The 24,210-nt window shown below is 39.9% G+C and overlaps 1 long non-coding RNA gene across 4 annotated transcripts in view; it reads left to right on the top strand.

The window, feature by feature from the left end:
• Positions 1-24,210, top strand: part of LOC103789015 (uncharacterized) — a 724,824-nt gene that overhangs the window by 87,150 nt on the left and 613,464 nt on the right. For all 4 annotated transcript variants that reach the window (XR_013530713.1, XR_013530714.1, XR_013530711.1 and 1 more), the window contains exon 2: positions 5,413-5,539. This is a non-coding gene — a long non-coding RNA (uncharacterized LOC103789015). The remainder of the gene's footprint in view (positions 1-5,412; positions 5,540-24,210) is intronic.

The raw sequence follows: 24,210 nt of genomic DNA, 5'->3' as shown, positions 1-24,210 counted from the left end.
AGCCCTCTATCTCCAGCCTAGTCTAAATCCTGTGGCTGCCTGCAAGCCATTGCTGCTTGTACGAAATACCAATGAAGTGCAAAAATTTTTCCCCCTTTACTGTGCCCTCACGAGCTTCATATCCTGGGATCAATTTGATCTACTTTAGAGCCCTATAAATAACCTGACTACTTAATTATAGACTCTTAGTGAAGCTGAAAAAAAAAACCTTTTTATTAAGGAAAATTTTAGTTATTTTCAAAAGTAGATAGAACCCCAATATACTTTATGAAAGTATAAGGAACCCCATGTACCCACCATCAGCTTCAACAATTACCAATTGCTTTTTTAGTTACCATTTCTCCTCCTCCTGTATTATTTTGAAGAAATTCTCAGGTATCACAGTAATGCAGGTTTTTTGCTTTAATCTCATCAGAATTACAGTTGCTTATGTATGTTAAATGTATAAAACATATTCATTGTGTTCTTACATAGTCTAATATTATAGCTATTGTTTCTATTATGGGAATTACTATAAATTAAACATTTTGCTGCAATATTTATATAGTTTGTGAATAGGTACATGGTTCAAAATTAAAAGGATTCCAAAGGATATCCATAAAAGGCAAGTCTTTTTCTCCCCACCCCATCTTCCTTTCCTTCCAAGGAGATAGCGCTCTTGCTGGGTTCTTATGTATTTGTTTATGAATATTGCATGCATTTAAAACGTGTGTGTGTGTGTGTGTGTGTGTGTGTAAGCAACACACACATGGGGAGGAGGGAGGGAGAGAGAGAGAGAGAGAGAGAGAGAGAGAGAGAGAGAGAGGGAAGGAAGATGTAATAACTTCTGACAGTGTCTGGGTGTGGTGCTGACATCTCTCTCCAGGAAGAGAACATTAAGAGTTCTAGGGAGGGGACTTAAGACAATAAAGTTATTAGTTCTTTTGAGAGCATCTTCTTTTAGGCAGATAAAGGATTTCAGGAACTCAAATGCCTTCAGTTCAAAGTAACTTCGATACCACAGTAACTTATTCTGGACCTCTTAACGTCTTAAAGGGGGAATATGAAGTCTTTATGATGTAGGTTTTGTATTTAAGGAGTTAAAGAGGGAGAAGATTCTGCTGCTAACATCACTGAGAGAAAAGAAGATCATTTTTATATGTATGAATCTGTCCTTCTTCACATAGCACATGCAGCAAGAATGGGAGATAGAACTCTTTTTTTCATTGATTTCCCCTTAGAGTTCATATTCATGATATCTATTTCCCAACTCTAAGTCTGTCCTTGGATGCTCCTGGAATCACATTTCACATAAATAACAGCAACAGCAAGAACAGCAGCAGCAGCAGCAGCAACAAACACTTATTGAGCATTTACTGTGGACCAGACACTGTTTTGAGTGCTCTACACATGTGTATTTCATCCTTACAACCATCCTATAAAGGAGATACTATTGTGAATGGAGAAACTGGGAGCAGAAAAGAAAAATAACTTGTTCAAGGTCACAGCTACTAAGCAGTCAAGCTGAGATGTAGGTTCTGTCTGATATTAGAACCTGTATTCTTAAGCCTTATAATATCTTTCTTTTGAATAACAATATTTGGGAGAAGAGATGCTCCCCAAGTAATATGGATCAGTTCACTGATGTTCAAATTCTTGCCCTAGAAATGGGGACCAGGTGTTGGATAGTCCTGGGGTTCCATGAGCCAAAGCCAGATATACTATGGGACAGTACTACTCAAGGGCCACCTAGGAAGGCCACACAGCAGGCATCCAGGAGAGAAGCTCAAGTCAAGTCAGACACACAGTTCAGCCAAAGGAGCTGGGCAGAGTTTTGAAAACCAGTGGGAGGCAGCAGGGTAGAAACTGGAGACATCAGACGTTGGAAGAGATTAACAGTTTGGCATTGGGAAAGAAGCTAACCTCAAGAGAGATTTTCTGAATACTGGTGCCCAATGTTAGGGGCTGTTGAAAAAAGTAGTGTACGGCTTCTTTTATGGAGGGAGAGATTCTTGTGTTTGCCAAGAACAAGTCTGTATAATAATCACACAGAAAGCTGGTTAAGGCTGGGCGGGTTGGCTCATGCCTGTAATCTCAATTCTTTGGGAGGCTGAAGTAAGAGGATTGCTTGAGCTCAGGAGTTCGAGACCAGCCTGAGCAACATAATGACACCTCTTCTCTACAAAAAAATAAAAAACTTCACTGAGCATGGTGACACCTGTATGCCTCTAGTCCCAGCTACCTAGGAGGCTGTAATGGGAGGATTGCTTTAACTTGGGAGATTGAGGCTGCTATGAGCTGTGATTGCACCACTGCATTCCAGTTTGGGTGACATAGTAAGATTCTGTCTGAAAAAAAAAAAAGCTGATTAAGCATCCATATTCCTGGGCCCCAAGCTCTGAGATTCTGATGCAGAAGGTCTGAAATAGGACCCTGAAATTCCATCTCCAACAAACATCTCACTTGGTTCTAAAGCAGAAGTTCCGTGGACCTCACACTGAGAGACAATGGATAAATGTGAAGAGGCGGAATTGTTTTCTCTTCATTGTTCTAAAATTCAGTTTAGTTAAATGCTAGAAAAGAATGGTGTCAGGAAATTATATATTAGGGGCTAGTCAGGGTTATATATAAAACAGGAAAAATGTCCATGAGGGTGGGGTGAGAAGGACAATTCTATTGTATATGTCCACTGTCTGGGTCCACATCAGAGAAACAGGTGGAACAGGGTTTGTTCATTTGATAGTGCCTTTCATGCACCTAAGAATGGCCTGTTTTCTATACCCAATAAATTTGAAGATCGAGGGGGAAAAGCCAATCGGTTATATACTGGCATATGAAAGCCATTTACTATGAGGGATTGGTGATTATGGATGATTATGATTATGTGATTATGTTACATGATTGTGGAGATTGAGAATTCCATTTATTCATGTTTTCATCATTTACTTATATAATTAAGTAATGAAACATTTATTGGGCACCTAATATTTGCCAGACACTGTTCTAGGATTTTGGAGATACACAAATGAAGAAGATGGATGAAGTCTTTTATCTCATGGGGCCTAGAGTCTAAAAAGTAATAGAAAGAGATGAACTCAAGTGAAGATTCATTTTGTGTTTCCACTTGGCTTGGCTAAGGGATGCCCAGATAGTTTGCAAAACATTTCTGGATGTGTCTGTGAGGGTTTCTGGAAAAGATTAGCATTTCAATCAGTAGACTAAGTAGAGGTTATTCTCACCAGTGTGTTGAGGTATCATTCAACCTGTGGAGGAGCTGAAAAGAACAAAAAGGCAGAGGAAGGGTGAATGCTTAGCTGGGCCCTCCCTATTCTCCTGCCCTTGGACATTAGCACACCTGGTTCTCAAGCCTTTGGACTTGGACCAGGACTCATACCCTTGGCTCTACTGGCTTGCAGGCCTTTGGGCTTAGGCTAAAACTGTACCACTGGCTTTCCTGGGCCTCCAGCTTTTTCAGTCTCTATAATCATGTAATCCATGTAATCCATAATCACATACTCATAATCATCCATAATCACCAATCCCTCATAGTAAATGTCTTTCCTATGCCAGTATATAACTGATCGGTTGTCTTTATGGAGAATACTGAGTAAAACAGCTTGCATTGTGGCTAAGAATGCGATCTCTGGAGTCCAACCCTGGCTCCACTACTTCCTAACTGTGCCTCACTTTCCTCACTTATGAAAAGTAGGTGATAATGATGCTGCCCCCATGCAATTGTGGAGATTAAACTAATGTTTGCCAAACACATAGGCCTGGTACATGTGTTTAATAAATAGCACTGTTTTTCCAAGGTTAGAGATTTATTCTTTTTTTTTTTTTGAGACGGAGTCTTACTCTGTCACCAGGCTAGAGTGCATTGGTGCGATCTGGGCTCGTTGCAACCTCTGTCCCCTGGGTTCAAGTGATTCTCCTGTCTCAGCCTCCTGAGTAGGTAGGATTACAGACGCCTGTCACTGCACCTGGCTAATTTTTGTATTTTTTTTTTAATAGAGATAGGGTTTCAACATCTTGGCCCAGCTGGTCTTGAACTCCTGACCTCATGATCTGCCTGCCTCAGCCTCCCAAAGTGCTGGGATTACAGGTGTGAGCCACTGTGCCCAGCCGAGGTTTATTCTTTTAGTTTCTTAGACCTGTGGCTTTTGGTCATTCTCTTCTTGGGTCACCTTCATTTTCTCACCACCTGAGTGGAGCTCAGGTCATGAAAGCTTCTTGCTTCTCCAGCACCTTTACCCAGAAAGGACGTCCTGTAAGTTTCAGACATGGCCATTCATTGCAATAGAAACATACAAATGTCTGTAATCTCGTTGATGCCGAGCCCAAAGTTTTGAATTATTCTAGTCAGAGTGGGAAAATGTTGGGGAAAGAAAAAAGAAGTGATATTCACTCCATGTGACTTTTAGAAAAGTATTCTGCATGAATATTCATGACCCTGGCCAGCATTAGTGACAGCAAAGGTTGGCCTAACATTTGCTCCCTTGAGTACAGTCTTTGTTTTCTTCAGACAATTTTATATAAAAATATTTATAGTATAGGGACAGGTGCAGTGGCTCATGCCTGTAATCCCAGCATAGGGCCGGGCATGGTGGCTCATGCTTGTAATCCCAGCACTTTGGGAGGCTGAGGCAGGTAGATTACCTGAGGTCAGGAGTTCAAGAGCAGCCTAGCCAACATGCCGAAATCCCATCCCTACTAAAAATACAAAAATTAGCTGGGTGTGGTGACACACACCTGTAATAGCAGCTACTGGGGAGGCTGAGGCAGGAGAATCACTTGAACCTGGGGGCGGGGGTTGTAGTGAGCCAAGATCACGCCATTGTACTCCAGTGTAGGCAGACAGAGCGAGACTCTGTCTCCAAAAAAATAAATTAATAAAAAATAAAAATAAATTTACATTATAAAATCCAGAGTTAGAGTTGATGCGTTTTGAGATGTTAGGAGGGGATATATGGAGTCACTGCATGCTTTGATAATGTCTGTGCCTGAGTAATTAAATATACTTTAAACACTTCCAGATTCTCCTGAATGTTTTCTCAGGAAACTGCAGAATAATTCATTTCTCCGTACATCCCATTTAAAAAATAAACCTCCTGTCACGGACACACTTTGGCAATAAAAAACTAATGAATAGACTAATTGAGAATATTTACATATCATATTCAAAGCTTGGGGGAGCACCTGGGAAATAAAAAATACATTCTCTTAGTGGGGATCAAGGCTAGAGTCAGGATGGCTTTCAAATTGAAACATGCTGGTTTTTAGACTGGCATGGAGCCTTGTTTTTTGGTTGCATAATAGAATGGTCCAGGCAAGTTAGTAAATTGTATATTTGCCACACAATAAAAAAAATCTTTCCCAAACCTGACACCCTTGCTATGAAGATTGCTCAAAAACTTTTCCTTCAAAACTTCGCAGATTCTGTTTATCTCAAAAGAGAAGACACAGGCTGTTCTGCATTCTGCAATTGACCGCCCCAGAGCCTCTGCAGTGTGCAGATTTGAAATTCACTTTCTCCCTGGAGAATGTTTCTTGGACCAAGAGGGTAAGAAAAGTCAGCTAAACCAAGGCATCTTTAAAGATCTCTCTGAAGCAAGATACAAACTGCTCTTTAGACAACACATTTTCAATGTTCTAAATCATGACCTTCCCTACTTCAGATGAATACCAATGAAAATCAGTTCCTCCTAGAGTGAGAAATACAATTTACTAGGATTTGGAGGTAGGTAAGAAGGGGGTTTTGTATGTGATGGGAATTGTAGGCTTTCCAGGGGTTCCTGAAAATTTTACAAGTTTTGCCTATGGGGAAAAGAGCTAAATTCCTACACATCAAAGAGAGTAGCTAATGGGACATTTACCTCAATTTTGGAATTAAAGAAAATTTAGAATCGTTTCACAAAATAGACATTCAGAGACTTCTGAACATAAAAGCACTTTTTCCTCAACAGAATCACTGCACTCCAGTCTGATCATGTTTATCTTTACTTTGGCAGACATGGAATTGAAAAAGAAATTTTAAATACCGGATTAGACACTCTTCATTTCAAATCCTGACTGTCACTAAAAGCTCTGCATTCTAATTTCTCTGATCCTAAGTTTCCTTCTCTGTAAAATGGGATAATACCTTGCAGAGTTATTCTTAGGATTAAATGTGATTACTATGTAAAGCAATTAATGCAGTATCAGCACTCATTGGGAACCCAAGATATGGTCCTTTCTCTTTTCTCTGTATCTCTCACATAAACACATACCCTACATCCCTGATTCCCTCTGTGTGTTGTTCTGTCCTCTTGCTTTTTTCTCCTATCTGCTCATTCTTTAAGACTTATCTCCTGTTTCTCACTTCTTGTCCCTGCCTTCTATGGAGATCTCACCTTTTCACTTTTTCTAGTGCTTGTAGTTTAGTTTATCATCCTCAGAAATTTACTATTTGGCTGGGCATGGTGGCTCATGCCATTATTTCCAGCCCTTTGGGAGGCCAAGGCAGGCAGATTGCTTGAGCCCAGGAGTTCGAGACTGGCCTGGCCAACATGGTGAAACTCTTTCTCTGCTCAAAATACAAAAATTAGCTAGGCATGGTGGCACAGGCCTGTAATCCCAGCTGCTTGGGAGACTGAGGCATGAGAATTGCTTGAACCCAGGAGGCGGAGGCTGCAGTAAGCCGAGATCACATCACTGCATTCCAGCCTGGGCAATGGAGAGAGAGTCTGACCCCTCCTCAAAAAAATAATCTATTATTTGGTTAATGTGGCAAATATAACTTTCACATACTCTATGGCATCCAAAATCTTGAAGGACACATAGCAGGTCTATAATAAATGTTTACTGGTTTATATTATTATGTACTTCAGATAATAAACCCCTTAATTTCTTCTTCTAAGTAATTCTGAGGACATTATTAATAATATTTATAGAATAACCATATGGTTTACATGTATTTACTCAAAGTTTTATAAGCACTCTATGAGGCAGGTATAATCCTCATTTTGCCAAACAGAGGGTAATAAGCAAAAGATAATTTGCCCAAATTATATACGAGGCATAGATATTAAGGATTTAAATTCAGGTCATTCTGATTCTAAAGCTTTTTTGAGAAAAATGTAGTTAGGGTTTAAAGTATTGGATTGGGAGCAGAACAGATTTTTTCTGTAAGTACTTTTTGTTGCTATAATTGTCCATTCATTGAGACAGCTACAGCCTCTCCTGTTGGTCCCTCCTACATGATTCTGGGTCCCTGTGAGCAGTGCAAGGAGGTGCTTTGATTCCTCTCCCCTGTTTAGAGGTGTCAGGATAATTCAATCTTCTTTCTTTTCTCATCATGGGCATCAATGCTCCAGCCAGTACCTTTCTTTAAAGGTGAGAGAGAACCATAGATAGAGTAATCTTTTTTTTTTTTTGTTAAATTTTTTATTGGATTTTAGGTTTTGGGTTACATGAGCAGCGCACGCAAGACAGTTGCATAGGTACGCACATGGCAGTGTGCTTTGCTTTGCTTCTCCCCTTCACCACATTTGGCATTTCTCCCCAGGCTATCCCTCCCCACCTCCCCCTCCCACTAGCCCTCCCCTTTTCCCCCCAATAGACCCCAGTGTTTAGTACTCCCCTTTCTGTGTCCATGTGTTCTCATTTTTCATCACCTGCCTATGAGTGAGAATATGCGGTGTTTCATTTTCTGTTCTTGTGTCAGTTTGCTGAGGATGATGTTCTCCAGATTCATCCATGTCCCTACAAACGACACAAACTCATCATTTCTGATTGCTGCATAATATTCCATGGTGTATATGTGCCACATTTTTCCAATCCAGTCTATCATCAGTGGGCATTTGGGTTGATTCCAGGTCTTTGCTATTGTAAACAGTGCTGCAATGAACATTCGTGTACATGTGTCCTTATAGTAGAACGATTTATAGTCTTTTGGATATATACCCAGTAATGGGATTGCTGGGTCAAATGGAATTTCTATTTCTAAGGCCTTGAGGAATCGCCACACCGTCTTCCACAATGGTTGAACTAATTTACACTCCCACCAACCGTGTAAAAGTGTTCCTTTTTCTCCACATCCTCTCCAGCATCTGTTGTCTCCAGATTTTTTAATGATCGCCATTCTAACTGGCGTGAGATGGTATCTCAATGTGGTTTTGATTTGCATCTCTCTGATGACCAGTGACGATGAGCATTTTTTCATATGAATGTTGGCCTCATATATGTCTTCTTTCATAAAGTGTCTGTTCATATCCTTTGCCCACTTTTGAATGGGCTTGTTTGTTTTTTTCCTGTAAATCTGTTTGAGTTCTTTGTAAATTCTTGATATCAGCCCTTTGTCTGATGGGTAAACTGCAAAAATTTTTTCCCATTCTGTTGGTTGCCGATTCACTCTAGTGACTGTTTCTTTTGCCGTGCAGAAGCTGTGGAGTTTCATTAGGTCCCATTTGTCTATTTTGGTGTTTTGTTCATGAAGTCCTTGCCTACTCCTATGTGCTGGATAGTTTTGCCTAGATTTCCTTCTAGGGTTTTTAATCGTGCCAGGTCTTATGTTTAAGTCTTTAATCCATCTGGAGTTAATTTTAGTGTAAGGTGTTAGGAAGGGGTCCAGTTTCTGCTTTCTGCACATGGCTAGCCAGTTTTCCCAACACCATTTGTTGAACAGGGAATCCTTTCCCCATTGCTTGTTTTTGTCAGGTTTATCAAAGATTGTATAGTTGTAGATATGTTGTGTTGCCTCCGGTGTCTCTGTTTTGTTCCATTGGTCTATATCTCTGTTTTGGTACCAGTACCATGCTGTTTTGATTACTGTAGCCTTGTAGCATAGTTTGAAATCCGGTAGTGTGATGCCCCCCGCTGTGTTCTTTTTGCTTAGAATTGACTTGGCTATGCGGGCTCTCTTTTGGTTCCATACGAAGTTCATGGTGGTTTTTTCCAGTTCTGTGAAGAAAGTCAATGGTAGCTTGATGGGGATAGCGTTGATTCTGTAAATTACTTTGGGCAGTATAGCCATTTTCACGATATTAATTCTTCCTAACCACGAACATGGAATGTTTCTCCATCTGTTTGTGTCCTCTCTGATTTCGTTGAGCAGTGGTTTGTAGTTCTCCTTGAAGAGGTCCCTTACGTTCCTTGTGAGTTGTATTCCAAAGTATTTTATTCTTTTTGTAGCAATTGTGAATGGCAGTTCGTTCTTGATTTGGCTTTCTTTAAGTCTGTTATTGGTGTAGACGAATGCTTGTGATTTTTGCACATTGATTTTATATCCTGAGACTTTGCTGAAGTTGCTTATCAGTTTCAGGAGTTTTTGGGCTGAGGCGATGGGGTCTTCTAGGTATACTATCATGTCGTCTGCAAATAGAGACAATTTGGCTTCCACCTTTCCTATTTGAATACCCTTTATTTCTTTTTCTTGCCTGATTGCTCTGGCTAGAACTTCCAGTACTATATTGAATAGGAGTGGTGAAAGAGGGCATCCTTGTCTAGTGCCAGATTTCAAAGGGAATGCTTCCAGTTTTTGCCCATTCAGTATGATATTGGCTGTTGGTTTGTCATAAATAGCTTTTATTACTTTGAGATATGTTCCATCGATACAGAGTTTATTGAGGGTTTTTAGCATAAAGGGCTGTTGAATTTTGTCAAATGCCTTCTCTGTGTCGATTGAGACCATCATGTGGTTTTTGTTTTTGGTTCTGTTTATGTGGTGAATTACGTTGATAGACTTGCGTATGTTGAACCAGCCTTGCATCCCCGGGATGAATCCTACTTGATCATGATGAATAAGTTTTTTGATTTGCTGTTGCAATCGGCTTGCCAATATTTTATTGAAGATTTTTGCATCTATGTTCATCATGGATATTGGCCTGAAGTTTTCTTTTCTTGTTGGGTCTCTGCTGGGTTTTGGTATCAGAATGATGTTAGTCTCGTAAAATGATTTGGGAAGGCTTCCCTCTTTTTGGATTGTTTGAAATAGTTTTAGAAGGAATGGTACCAGCTCCTCTTTGTGTGTCTGGTAGAATTCGGCTGTGAATCCGCCTGGACCTGGGCTTTTTTTGAGTGGTAGGCTCTTAATTGGTGCCTCGACTTCTGACCTTGTTATTGGTCTATTCATAGTTTCAGCTTCCTCCTGGTTTAGGCTTGGGAGGACACAGGAGTCCAGGAATTTATCCATTTCTTCCAGGTTTACTAGTTTATGTGCCTAGAGTTGTTTGTAATATTCTCTGATGATGGTTTGAATTTCTGTGGAGTCTGTGCTGATTTCCCCTTTATCATTTTTTATTGCATCTATTTGGTTGTTCTCTCTTTTCTTTTTAATCAATCTGGCTAGTGGTCTGTCTATTTTGTTGATCTTCTCAAAAAACCAGCTCTTGGATTTATTGATTTTTTGAAGGTTTTTTTGTGTCTCAATCTCCTTCAGTTCAGCTCTGATCTTAGTTATTTCTTGTCTTCTGCTGGGTTTTGAGTTTTTTTGATCTTGCTCCTCTAGCTCTTTCAATTTTGATGATAGGGTGTCAATTTTGGATCTCTCCATTCTCCTCATATGGGCACTTATTGCTATATACTTTCCTCTAGAGACTGCTTTAAATGTGTCCCAGAGGTTCTGGCATGTTGTGTCTTCATTCTCATTGGTTTCGAAGAACTTCTTTATTTCTGTCTTCATTTCATTGTTTACCCAGTCAACATTCAAGAGCCAGTTGTTCAGTTTCCATGAAGCTGTGTGATTCTGGGTTGGTTTCTGTATTCTGAGTTCTAACTTGATTGCGCTATGGTCTGAGAGGCTGTTTGTTATGATTTCAGTTGTTTTGCATTTGTTGAGCAGTGCTTTACTTCCAATTATGTGGTCAAGTTTAGAGTAGGTGTGATGTGGTGCTGAGAAGAATGTGTATTCTGTGGATTTGGGGTGGAGAGTTCTGTAAATGTCTATCAGGTTTGCTTCTTCCAGGTCTGAGTTCAAGCCCTGGATATCCTTGTTGATTTTCTGTCTGGTTGATCTGTCTAATATTGACAGTGGAGTGTTAAAGTCTCCCACTATTATTGTGTGGGAGTCTAAGTCCTTTTGTAAGTCATTAAGAACTTGCCTTATGTATCTGGGTGCTCCTGCATTGGGTCCATATATGTTTAGGATCATTAGCTCTTCTTGTTGTATCGATCCTTTTACCATTATGTAATGGCCTTCTTTGTCTCTTTTGATCTTTGTTGCTTTAAAGTCTATTTTATCAGAGATGAGAATTGCAACTCCTGCTTTTTTTTGCTCTCCATTTGCTTGGTAAATCTTCCTCATCCCTTTATTTTAAGCCTTTGTTTATCCTTGCATGTGAGATGGGTTTCCTGGATACAGCACACTGATGGGTTTTGGATTTTTATCCAATTTGCCAGTCTGTGTCTTTTGATTGGTGCATTTAGTCCATTTACATTTAGGGTTAATATTGTTATGTGTGAATTTGATACTGCCATTTTGATGCTAAGTGGCTGTTTTGCCTGTTAGTTGTTGTAGATTCTTCATTATGTTGATGCTCTTTAGCATTCAGTGTGATTTTGGAATGGCTGGTGCTGGTTGTTCCTTTCTATGTGTAGTGCCTCTTTTAGGAGCTCTTGTAAAGCAGGCCTGGTGGTGACACAATCTCTGAGTACTTGCTTGTTCGCAAAGGATTTTATTTTTCCTTCACTTCTGAAGCTCAGTTTGGCTGGATATGAAATTCTGGGTTGAAAGTTCTTTTCTTTAAGGATGTTGAATATTGGCCCCCACTCTCTTCTGGCTTGTAGTGTTTCTGCCGAGAGATCTGCTGTGAGTCTGATGGGCTTCCCTTTGTGGGTGACCCGACCTTTCTCTCTGGCTGCCCTTAGTATTTTCTCCTTTATTTCAACCTTGTTGAATCTGACGATTATTTGCCTTGGGGTTGCTCTTCTTGCGGAATATCTTTGTGGTGTTCTCTGTATTTCCTGTGTTTGAGTGTTGGCCTGTCTTGCTAGGTGGGGGAAATTTTCCTGGATGATGTCCTGAAGAGTATTTTCCAGCTTGGATTCATTCTCTTCGTCCCCTTCTGGTACACCTATCAAACGTAGGTTAGGTCTTTTCACATAGTCCCACATTTCTTGGAGACTTTGTTCATTCCTTTTTGCACTTTTTTCTCTAATCTTGGTTTCTCGTTTTATTTCATTGAGTGGTCTTCGACTTCAGATATTCTTTCTTCTGCTTGGTCAATTCGGCTATTGAAACTTGTGCATGCTTCGCGAAGTTCTCGTATTGTGTTTTTCAGCTCCTTTAATTCATTCATATTCCTCTCTAAGGTATCCATTCTTGTTATCATTTCCTCATATCTTTTTTCAAGTTCCTTAGTTTCTTTGCATTGATTTAATACATGTTCTTTTAGCTCACAAAAGTTTCTCATTATCCACCTTCTGAAGTCTAATTCCATCATTTTGTCACAGTCATTCTCCGTCCAGCTTTGTTCCCTTGCTGGTGAGGAGTTTTGGTCCTTTCTAGGAGGCAAGGTGTTCTGGTTTTGGGTGTTTTCCTCCTTTTTCGCTGGTTTCTTCCCATCTTTGTGGATTTATCCGCTTGTCGTCTGCGTCGTTGCTGACTTTTTGATTGGGTCTCTGAGTGGACACCCAGATTGTTGATGATGAAGTATTTCTGTTACTTGGTTTTCCTTCTACCAGTCTAGCCCCTTCGCTGTACGACTGCTGAGGTCCACTTTAGGCCCTGCTTGTCTGGGGTGCACCTCTAGCAGCTGTGGCACAGTGAGGGATGCTACCAGTTTCTTTTTCTGCTATCTTTGTCCCAGGGTGATGCCTGCCAAATGTCAGTCTTTTGGATATAGAGGGGTCAGGGAGCTGCTTGAGGAGACAGTCTGTACTTTATAGGAGCTCAATTGCTGAGCTGTGATCTCTGTTGTTCATTCAGGGCTGTTAGGCTGCTATGTTTGATTCTGCTGCAACAGAGCTCATTAAAAAAACCCTTTTTTTCTCAAATGCTCTGTGTTGGGGGGTTCGGGCTTTATTTTTGGATGTTCGTTGAGGTGTCCTGCCCAGCTAGGAGGCAGATTAGCCACTGTTTGCCTGCTGAGGCTCCGCTCTGCTGTTGTGAGGCTTGCCCTGTTGGGGCAGGGTCTGCTCTTCAGCTGTGGTCTCTGCCACGCCCTGAGGCGGAGTCTCTCTGTTGTAGCGGGTTGCCTCGGCAACGGCAGGCTGCGTCAGCAGTGGGCGTGTATCTCAGTAGGGACGGGTTGCCTCGGCAACAGCTGGCTGCATCAGCAGTGGGTGTGTATCTCAGTTGGGGCGGGTTGCCTCGGTAATGGTGGATGCCCCTCCCCCACAGAGCGTCTGGGACCAACTGCATGGGGATCATTTGAAATCGTGGTTTTGTTCGTCCCACTGGGCTAGCCCAAATGCTCTGTCCCTTCAATCCCCTGGGCTGGCCCACTGTCCAAATCTCGTTCAGTCTCAAGTCCAGCCCTCTCAAGTCTCAGGTTGCCGGTTCAACAGGGCACCCGGACAAGCGCGCCCTGTGGGTAGTGCTGGGTAGGGCCGGCCTCTGCCACCCCGGCTGCCGGCTTCACCAGGCAGAGGCACTGCCAGGCATCCTGCATCTCCTTTATACTTGGGAATTTCCCCGTTCTGTGGGCAACAAAGATCAGTCTGGAAATGCAGCTCTGACTCACCTCTCCACGGATTCAAGGAGAGCTCCAATCGAGTAATCTTTTTTAGAAGAAAAAAAAAAGAGCTCATCTCAAGAGTTACATGTATGGCTTTGGCATTTGCAAAAACAAAACAAAAGAAAACACTCATTTACAAATAATTTGCTTCTTAAGTACAAGTTTTTCCCTGCCATAAAACTTTGATAAATAGCTTGATAAGTGATATGACCCCATCTGTCTGGCTAATCCAAATTGTGTTTTCCCTCCTTAAAATCAGTGAAAGGAACAGTACAATTGCAAATAAATTCTGTTTTTCCCCACAGATGAGAAGTATTTTGTATACTACAATGCTTTCCAATTATATTGGGTAGCTTCATGTTGAATAACAACAGAGGCTCCCAAATTGAGTGCTTGTGGCCAGCATCCTAAGTTCAGTAATTTTGGTAATAGATCTTTTTCCTGTTTAAATGGATATGTAAAAGAATATTAGAGGTTTCAAGGGATATAACACATTTTTTTTAGGGCCTATAAATTCTGCTTTGGATAATAATTAGTGATTTTCCATTACATTTCTACCTTTTCTATTATTTATATATTTTAAAAAATCCTTGGTGCTAGAATTGTGGTTTCTATTTCCTTTTGGAGGATAATAAGTTCATTAGGATGGCAAATTATTTAAGTGTTTAATGTTGTTCTCTTTGCTGTGAATTGCTGTAAGATTTTGGAGAAGATGATATATAATTTCCATCCTTTTTCCCTTCATTTTTGAGAAGGCTGAAGAAACATATTTTCTGGAATGAAGAGAGAAAAACAGGAGAGAAACATATGAGGAAGGCACTATAGGGCCAAGTTTCATTCTTTAATTTAGTCCATAATCAAACTGGATTCCCAAAGTTGGCTACAAATTAAGTATGGAAATCAATTTTATTTCATGTCTTTCTCAATTTATTTCCTCATTTTGATTTGTCTTTTAACTGGCTGGAATGTATCCTCAGGGAAAACTCTTTGTTTTTATAAATTTGAGCATATCTTTATGTTGCCTTTATACATCAAAGACAAGTGATTTGGATACCAAATTATTAGCTCACTGATTTTCCTTTCAAAATTATAGTTGGTTGTTAAATATTGGTAAGTCCAGTTTTGATTATTTGTAGGTAGCCTGTTTGTTTTCTCCTCCCTAGTTGCTTTTAAAATATTTTGTTTCTATCCCAGTAAACCAAATATTCGTCATGATGTGCTTTGATATGGGCCTCGGTTGATTTCACATGGAATGTGGTGAATGCATTCAAACTGCACTCTCAGGCTTTATTACAATTTTTTTTTTCCAAAATACAATTGGTTGCTAAATATTGGACCAGTTTAGTTTTTATTATTTGTAGGTAGCCTGTTTTCTTCCTCCTGCCTGCTTTTAAAATGTTTTCTTTATTCCAGTAAACCAAATATTCATCTTGATGTGCTCTGATATAGGCCTCTGTTGATTTCTCATGGAATGTGGTGAAAGCATTCAAACTATACTCTCAGGCTTTATTACAATTATTCTTTTTTTTTTTTAATGAAGAGATTTTTTTTGGATTATGTCTTTAATTAGTCATGTTTTAGCATCAGAAATTTTCCCTTGTGGTCTTTTATAGATACTAAGTTTACGTAAAAAAGATGGTAAACTAATTCTTCGTGACCCAAGGATGTTCTATTGTCCATATCATGAGACAATGTGATGCTTGAAAAGAGTACTTTTAAACCAAGTCTATATGGATTATAGAAACATCTCTACTTTAGCAGGTAAGAAGAGGCCATTTTTGTTTTTGACCGCTAGTTTTCTTTTTCATTTTCTTTTTTATTGGGACAGAATCTTGCTCTGTTACCCAGGCTGTAGTGTACTGGCATGATCTCTGCTCACTGCAACCTCCACCTTCCAGGTTCAAACGATCCTCCTGCCTCTGCTCCCCTAGTGGCTGGGATTACAGGCATGTGCCACTATAACTGGCTAATTTTTGTATTTTTAGTAGAGATGGGTTTTTGCCATGTTAGCCAGGCTGGTCTCGATCTCCTGACCTCAGATGATCCACTTGCCTCGGCCCCCCAAAGTGCTGGGATTATAGGCATGAACCACTGAGCTCGGCCATGGCCTCTAGTTTTCATTGTCATACACGGCGAACAGTGCCTGAGTGCTTTGCTCACAATTTTTGTAATCCCAGATAGTTCTCTTCAAAACATCCCCATGGTATAACCTTAATGCAAGAAGGAAATCTAGGTTGCTGTGGCCAAAAACACTATGGGTGTGTGGGTGAAAGAACTGGTTAGAAATATTTAAAATCAACAGAGAGAATAAAAGGAAATCTAGATTTTAAACTATTCTGATTTCATAATGTTCATATCTTTAACTATAAATATGCTGGAAAGAATTATAAACATTACTTAACTGCATAGTTTATTCCTTTTTTTAATCACAAACTTATATAATTGTAGAAATATACACTGATAATTATGTTTGTCTCAGTTGCTCTGTTTTGTTGCTTGGAAATACGTCTTATTCCTAGCTTGGCTCACTGGTTCCTCTTCTATATGTCTATCATTTTCTCTCTCATCAAACTCTTCTTGTTTGTTTTTTACTTAATTAGCAACAGTTAATCACAATGTGAGGCAGTATCTCATTAAAGCTGAGAGAAGTAGAAAAGGAAAGATGAAAGTAAACTCAAAATATGAGGTGAGACTTTTGGAAAGTGTTAACATGTGATGGAGCCCTTTAAGGATGCAGAGGACTGAACAGGCCTAGAGAAGATATGTGATAGAAAAGGTGCTGCTTAAGGAGTGGTACCATCAGTTGGGTACTTTTTAGGTAAAGAGAGTTTGTGAATGGCTTTGTGTTGCAGGCTGAGTATGAGATTTTAAAATTTTTTAGAGTGGTAGGAACATAAAAATGAGCTTTAACTGTGATTACAAGTAGGAGCAGGAGCGATGCTGTCACACATACGGCTGGCAGCAAGCTAATAACACTTCTTAGGTACAAATCAGAAAAAGGAGAGGGAAGAAAGCCAGCAAGGGCCGGGTGAGCCATCAGATATATCAGTGTGCAGAAGAATCCTGAGGTCTCTAGGTCAGGAAGTCAAGGTAGAAATAGGGAGAACTGGGTGTTCGTCAGGATTTTCTAGAGGGACAGAACTAATAGGATAGATGTATATATGAAGGGGGGTTTATTAGGAGAATTGACTTACCTGATCACAAGGTGAAATCCCACAATAGGCCATCTGCAAGCTGAGGAGCCAGGAAGCCAGTCTGAATCCCCAAACCTCAAAAGTAGGGAAGCTGATAGGGCAACCTTCAGTCTGTGGCCAAAGGCCTGAGAGCCCCTGGCAAATTACTGGTATAAATCCAAGGGTCCAAAAGCTGAAGAACTTGGAGTCTGATATTCCAGGGCATCCAGCACAGGAGAAATACAGAGAAAAAGCATCCATGCAGGAGAAAGGAAACAGATGGAGAAAAACGAAACAGAAGACTTAGCCAGTATAGTCTTTCCATGTTCTTCTGCCTGCTTTTATTCTAGCTGTGCTGGGAGCTGATTGTGCCCACCCAGATTGAGGGTGGGTCTGCGTCTTCCAGTTCAGTGACTCAAATGTTAATCTCCTTTGTTGACACCCTCAAAGACATACCCAGAAAGAATACTTTGCATCCTTTTCCAGTCAAGTTGACACTCAATATTAACTATCACAACTTGTGATATCAGGATTAAGAAGCAGGAATCAGGATGCTAGACAAAGTGGTCAGTGTCATTAGTAGAATATCATAGTAATGAATTTCAAGAAGTGTGATAGGATCAGGATCGATGCACCAAAATTGACATTCAGCAAGCCCCTCCAATTTGTTCCTCATTTGGGTTCAAGGCTGTTGCTTCAGTGGGGAAGGTCTTACTTGGATCCTTTGTTTCCAAATGAAATGCAAATTGAAGGACATTTGCATTTGAAAGAGACAGAGACTTGTTAGAGGGCTTGGTTTTCCATCTACTTCCTGTCTGTAACAGTGCCAAGTCACCTCCCAGATATTACCTGCATGGCGTCCACGAGTTGCTAAATGTGGGATTCTTCAACTTTTTGAAAAGTCTTTGTCCCTCGGCTGATGTGACACAAATAAAGAGTGATGGATATCCAGCACTACACCAAATCTGCTACAGTTTTGAAAAGAGGACCATCCTGGAGGCATGTGTATGTGTGTTATGGGGAGTAGATTTTCTGCCTCCTCAATTATTTTTCTTAGAGCAGAAATTTTGAACCTTTGGTGACACTCACTCATCACATTCCTTTTCCTCGTTTGTATCACTGTTGTTTTATAAAATCCTAAGAAGCCAAGACACATGATTTCTAAATAAAGAGTCCTTTAAGAAGATATTTAATGATATTATCAATTTTCTTTTTGCAGTGCAGACATACAACTTGTCTCTTAGAAAAGCACATAACCATTGGCTTAAGGACATTGAATACGAACTTTCAATTAAATATGGAGGATTGAACACATGCACTTATCTTTGTACTCTCCTAAACCTCCCAAAATGAATAAAAAGTATGTACTCATTTAAAAAAATGAAACAGAAGAGAAGATGACAACACAGGAAAGAAGTTAACAACGTTTTGGAAACTGAAAGCAGATGGAAGCTGAGTTAACCAATTTGAAAAGTCTGAAACTAAAGTCTGCAGTGAATGAAGCCAATAAGAGAAAAAAATTTATGTTCTAGAGTCTAGAAAGGCTTAGCAATTGGAGATACCAGGTGCCTTTAAAAATGGGGCATGGAAAGAAGTAAAAGCTGAGGAATTTATTAAACCTTGGTATAATGAGCATTTAGACTCCCAAATTATCTCTCTCAATTCTCCTGGCCTGGAACCCGTCCCTTGTCCATCCTGGTAGATAGTGGGAGCTTCACATTGGAAAGGTTTGTACAGCTGGGATCCTGGTGAGATGCTGAATATCTATAACTTGGTTGGTGAGATACCTCATTCCTATTCTCCTGAAATGCTTTCAGAATACTGACAGCCAGGCTTTTTATGCCCAGGAGGAAGGACGCACACAGGCTGACAGTTGGGTGCTCCCCAACCAAATGGCCCAGTCCCTACCCCATCATCTGATTGTGACTTTAAAGCTACATGGATGTATTACTTTACTAAAATTAAGAAAACATTAAGCAAAAAAGAATAACTCACAGCCTGTTAAACCATCTGCTTCTAACAAGAAGGAAAAAAATGCTTATCATGAGGCAAGAGTGGGGCATCTAAAATGATGTAGGGGATATTTCCAAGGATATAACTGTTACAGGGAGGGTGGTACCCAGGTAGGTTCTTGGCCTCTCTAACCCCAAAGAATGGGAAAAGGGGCCCCAGAGGCACGGTGAGTTTACTGTCTGAATAAACTCGTGGACCCAAAGAGTTTTGTGGAAGAGCGATTTATTAGTGAGAGAGAGAGAGAGAGAGAGAGAGAGAGAGAAGACAGCTCCTACACTGTTTTGGGAGGGGAACCCAGAGCAGAAATCCGTTAAGGCAGGAGTAGCTGAAGTTTTAACTCTTGAGTTATTTCTTCCCCATTCATATTCTCATCCAATGAAAGGAGTTCTTTCAAACTTCCTCTGGATTGATTGATCTTTGGCTTTGACACTGGATTAGCTTCTTTTTCTACAACCCTGAGTTATAGAGCCCCATCCTCCCAGAGCTTTGGGGTGGTGGGGAATTTGGGACAAAAGAGCCCCACCTGGCCTTCCCGCCTGTGGGAAGATCAGACTAAGAATTTTACCTGGCCCATGTGGAGGAGGTGCTCAAAGAGCCCCAGCCGCCTTAAGTGGGGAGCTGGGAAATACCTGCTTTTGAATCCCCTCTGGTCTTCGGATGAAGGCATGCAGGGGATGTTCAAAGAGCCCCAGCCATCTGAAGCTGGGAGCCGGGAAATTCCTGCATTTGAAACCCTTCCCCTAGCGGACCCAGGGAGAGAAGTTTCTTTAACACAGTCTCTCATAACATAATAGATGGGAATCCCAAGTCCACAGGCATGCATGTAAAGAAAGCCTTCACAGAGATTGACTGATTAGAGCTAGACTTCGGGAAATGGAGTTAACTCTAGACACCTTTCTTGAGTTTTTTTCCAAACAAGGGTAAAAAGAAAATCTGTGTTTATCAGAGCCTTCCTGTTTTGTTTTGTGTTTTTCAGATTACTTTTTCCAGGTTGCAATGCCACTTCTAAAAGCCACATATATCTTATTTATATTCATTTCATTCACTTATTTCATTCATTCAAAAATATTTTTTATGCTCTCCTATTGACTTCAGTACTATTCTAGGCAGAGCCCCATGAGTCATGTAGCTTACACTCAAGAGGAAGAGATTGACAGAAATAAATACTAGTTTCTTTCTTCCCTTCCTTTTATAGGAGTTGACTTCCCCCTCTTCTGGGGCCAAAAGCAGGGAAGTAAGATATTTATATTTTAACATTTTTTAGATTGGGAAATTGGATTTAAAACCAAAATGAGGAACCCAAACTAGAACTTCTCTGTGGAAGGAATGAGCCCTTCAGGTAACACTGGAAAGTCAAGTGTTAGAGGAAACTGGGAAACTGGAATATCAAGATGAACAAATGGGATATACTGCACTAAGCTGCAAGCAGACCACTCTGGGAAAAAGCACATGTACATGATAAAAACAGGCACAACTACTCTCTGAGGTCTTTTTGCTCAATTTTTGGGAGATTTTCTCACCTTAATGATTCAACTATTCCAACAAGTTATACACACATGCACATACACATGCACACCCCTATATATACATCTATAAACATAAATGTGTGTGTATGTGTGTGTGTATATATATATTTTTATATAAAATTGTTCTCAGTAATTCTTTTTTGTTCTGCTTTTTCTTCTTACTCTCCTCCCTTTTTCTACCTTTATTAATAGTACACTGTTTGTATTCGCATATATTATAGCTTGTCTAATCTTTTTAATGTAGCAAGGATAGTTTATTTGAGGTTTTATTCTCTCTGCAAAGATTGTTTCCTCCAAGTCATGTTTATTCCTTTCAAACCCTGTCTTTCATGTTCAAGGTTTTCTCTGGGCATTGATGATCTCTCAAAAGTGGGGCAATGAACAGCTGACAGGAATCTCCTGAGGGTATGTGTGGGGCTTCTGGATTGATCCCAACGAGTCTTTTCATTGAGAGAATTTCTGATGGAGAATCCCTCTTTTCCACATATTATCTCTACCCTTATCTATGGCTTTTATTTTCCTGTCTACAGAGTAAGCTTTTCTTATTTCTTCTAGAGAGTAAGCCTCCTTTATCCTGTTGGGGCAGGCGAGATACACAGACTGGCTGAATGAAGTAGGAAAGGAATTGGGGATGTAACTGTTTCTCAGAATTCTCTAACTGCTTCTTTAATGGTCTTTCAGACAATTTTCTTGTTTTTAATTTTACGTTCATATCTATTCCCAGAGGACTAATGTTGCCAATTCCAGAGACTTTGTAGATTCTGCAAAGCATATTTGTCTTTTTCTTGGCTTCTTCCACTGCTGGTTTAGGATTGAGCTTTCTTTAAACCCTTTAGTCAGTTACCACTCATCCAGCTTTCAAAATTTTGCTGCCGTTGTCTCTTTTTTGCTTGTCCTTGTGGTTTTGTGCCCTTTAAAACGTTCTTTTCTGATGTTTTAATGTAGTTTTGAGAAAGAATAAAATAAATAGAAATTTACCTGAAGGTCTCTCTGGTTTTCCTAATTATTTTAAAAAGTATGTTAAAAATTCAAAAATACATGAATTTAAGATTCAAGCAATTCGTCATTATATGACAGAAAATGTGACTGTCTTTCCCCTCCCCTTGGATTCCATATTTTACTTTTCCTAAGATGAACAATTTTAACTGTTTGATAATTATTTTTTCCAGTACTTTTCCTGTGCATTTGCATGCACTTGCTTATGTATGTATACATTAAAAAAATAACTGGGAGCATGCCAAATGCATGGCTTTATGAGTTGTTTCTTTCAGTTTGCTTGTTTTTTAAATTGGTAATCTTGCCATACAAATACAAGCAGATATTTCCCATGCTTTGAACAGTATTCTAGAATACTGGTACGATGCTTTGTTTGTCCTTTTCTCTATTTAGGAACATTGAATTTTTCATGTTTCCTCTATTACAGGGGTCCCCAACCCCTGGGCCATAGTCTGTGGCCTTTTGGAACAGGGCCGCATAGCAGGAGGTGAGCAGAGGGCAACTGAGTGAAGCTTCATCTGTATACACAGCAATTCCCCATTGTTTGCATTACTGCCTGAGGTCCACCTCCTGTCATATCAGTGCAATGTTAGATTCTCATAGGCATGTGAACCCTACTGTGAACTGCACACACGAGGGATCTAGGTTGTACGCTTCTTATGAGAATCTAATGCCTGATGATCTGTCACTGTCTCCCATCATCTCCAGATGGGACTGTCTAGTTACAGGAAAACAAGCTCAAGCCTCCCACTGATTCTACATTATGGCGAGCTGTATAATTATTTCATTATATGTTACAATGTAATAATAGAAATAAAGTACACAATAAATGTAGTATGCTTGAATCATCCAGAAAACATCTCTCACCCTTAGTCCATTAAAAACTTGTCCTTTTTTCCCTTCTTTTCCCTTTTTTTGAGACAGAGTCTTACTCTGTCCCCCAAGCTGGAGTGCAATGGCATGATCTCAGCAAACTGCAACGTCTGTCTCCTGGGTTCAGGTGATTCTTCTGCCTCAGCCTCCTGCGCTGGGATTACAGGTGCCTGCCACCATGCTCAGCTAATCTTTTTTTTTTTTTTTGTATTTTTAGTAGAGGTGAAATTTCACCAAGTTGGCCAGGCTGATCTCGAACTCCTGACCTCAGGTGATCCACCCACCTTGGCCTCCCAAAGTGCTGGGATTACAGGCGTGAGCTACTGCACCCAGCCTGAAAAACTTGTCTTCTGTTAAGCTGGTCTCTGGTGCCAAAAAGGTTGTCAACCACTGCTCTATTACAACAATGAACATATCTGGACATTCTTTTGCACATGTACAAGTATTCTTCAAGAAAATGCTGGCGAGATATAGTGGTTTGTGGGTGTAATCCCTGTGCTTGGGGAAGCCAAGGCATAAGGATTGCTTGAAGCCAGAGGTTTGAGATCAGCCTGGAAAACATAGTAAGGCCCTGTCTGCACACACACACACACACAGACACATGTACACACACACAGTTAGCTGGCTGTGGTGGTAAGGGCCTGCAATCCTATCTGGGTAGTCAGAAGGTCAAGGAAGAAGGATCCCTTGAGCTCTCGGCTGTGGCGAGCTATGATCTCACCACTGGACTGCAGGCTGGGCAACAGAGCAGGGCCTTGTCTCTGAAAAAAAAAAAAAAAAGAAAATGCTCAGTGGTTCCTAACGTAGGTATGTGTTTTCTGAATTTAACTCAGTTGCACATACTGAATAATTTTTCCATTAAATTGACTAACTTTAATATTTTTATAGAAGCTTTTATTTGTTAAACATCTATATAAATAGGAAAAGAGTATCACCATAAATAGATGGTAACTGTAAAAGTAAGTACAAATTTAATAAAAGCAATATTATTGACATTCAAAGTGGATGACTGTCCTCTCTCTTTGTTGAAAGGAATAGTAACAAGTGTTGGAAAGATGTTAATATCATATTAGTACCAAATCAAAGACTTTCTTAAGTAATTTTTAAAAAAGAAAATTAGAATATATTTTTCACTGTGTGATTCAACATTATATGACTTCATGTTCACACACCACCTAAATTCATGTGCCATCAGTGAGTAATCTCTCTTTCTAGTGCAATAGGTGTACCATCAACAGTATTGTCTTCCTTTGTTGCTCCACCACGCTACCCCTCTTCTCAAAGATTCTTTAGATCTTCATTTTCTAGAGAATAAAATAAATATTCTGAGATTGAAGTTTCATTAGCTGATCTCAACCAGCCTCAATATGGCCTTTTTCTGCATCTGTACTGCTTTTCAAGTTTTATAAAAGGACCCCTATGTATATGCAATTGCTTTGTTGTGACATTGCAGTTTTTGCATCTTTTCTTCTGTTCTATTTATTGTACCTTCTCTAATACACGATTACTTCTTGTGAGCAAGACCTGTGTGTTCCATGTTCCATCTTCCCTTTTTTGATGTCCTTCATTACGTAGCACAGTGCCCTCTACAGAGTAGATACTTCATCATTAGAAGGTAAATTACTGACTTCTAAGCTTTATTACTACAGATACAGCTTTTATTACACAAAAGATTACTGGAGATGATACAACTGTGAGGCCATCTAGATTTTCATAATAGCACAATCAGAAAGTTCTTTGTAATATTATAACATGATAAAACCCAATAGAAAGAGGACATTCTGGTGGCAGCAGACACTTTCATACTGAGTTTGGGATCATGTTTATCACATTTGTTTTCTTAATTTGGAAGCCTAAGCTTCCATGTACGTTTTTATGAACTAGCAGATTTTCATGTTTCTGAGTCACTCCGAAACACATTTTATCTTAATAAGATTAATCCATGGAGCCAAAAAGACAGCAGACTCCTTATTATAATGCTCTGCATATAAGAATTTT

This window comes from Callithrix jacchus, chromosome 2, assembly GCF_049354715.1.
Source record: "Callithrix jacchus isolate 240 chromosome 2, calJac240_pri, whole genome shotgun sequence".
Lineage (NCBI taxonomy): Eukaryota > Metazoa > Chordata > Mammalia > Primates > Cebidae > Callithrix > Callithrix jacchus.
Note: the sequence above shows the minus strand (reverse complement) of the source record. Positions and strands in the feature narration are given on the sequence as shown.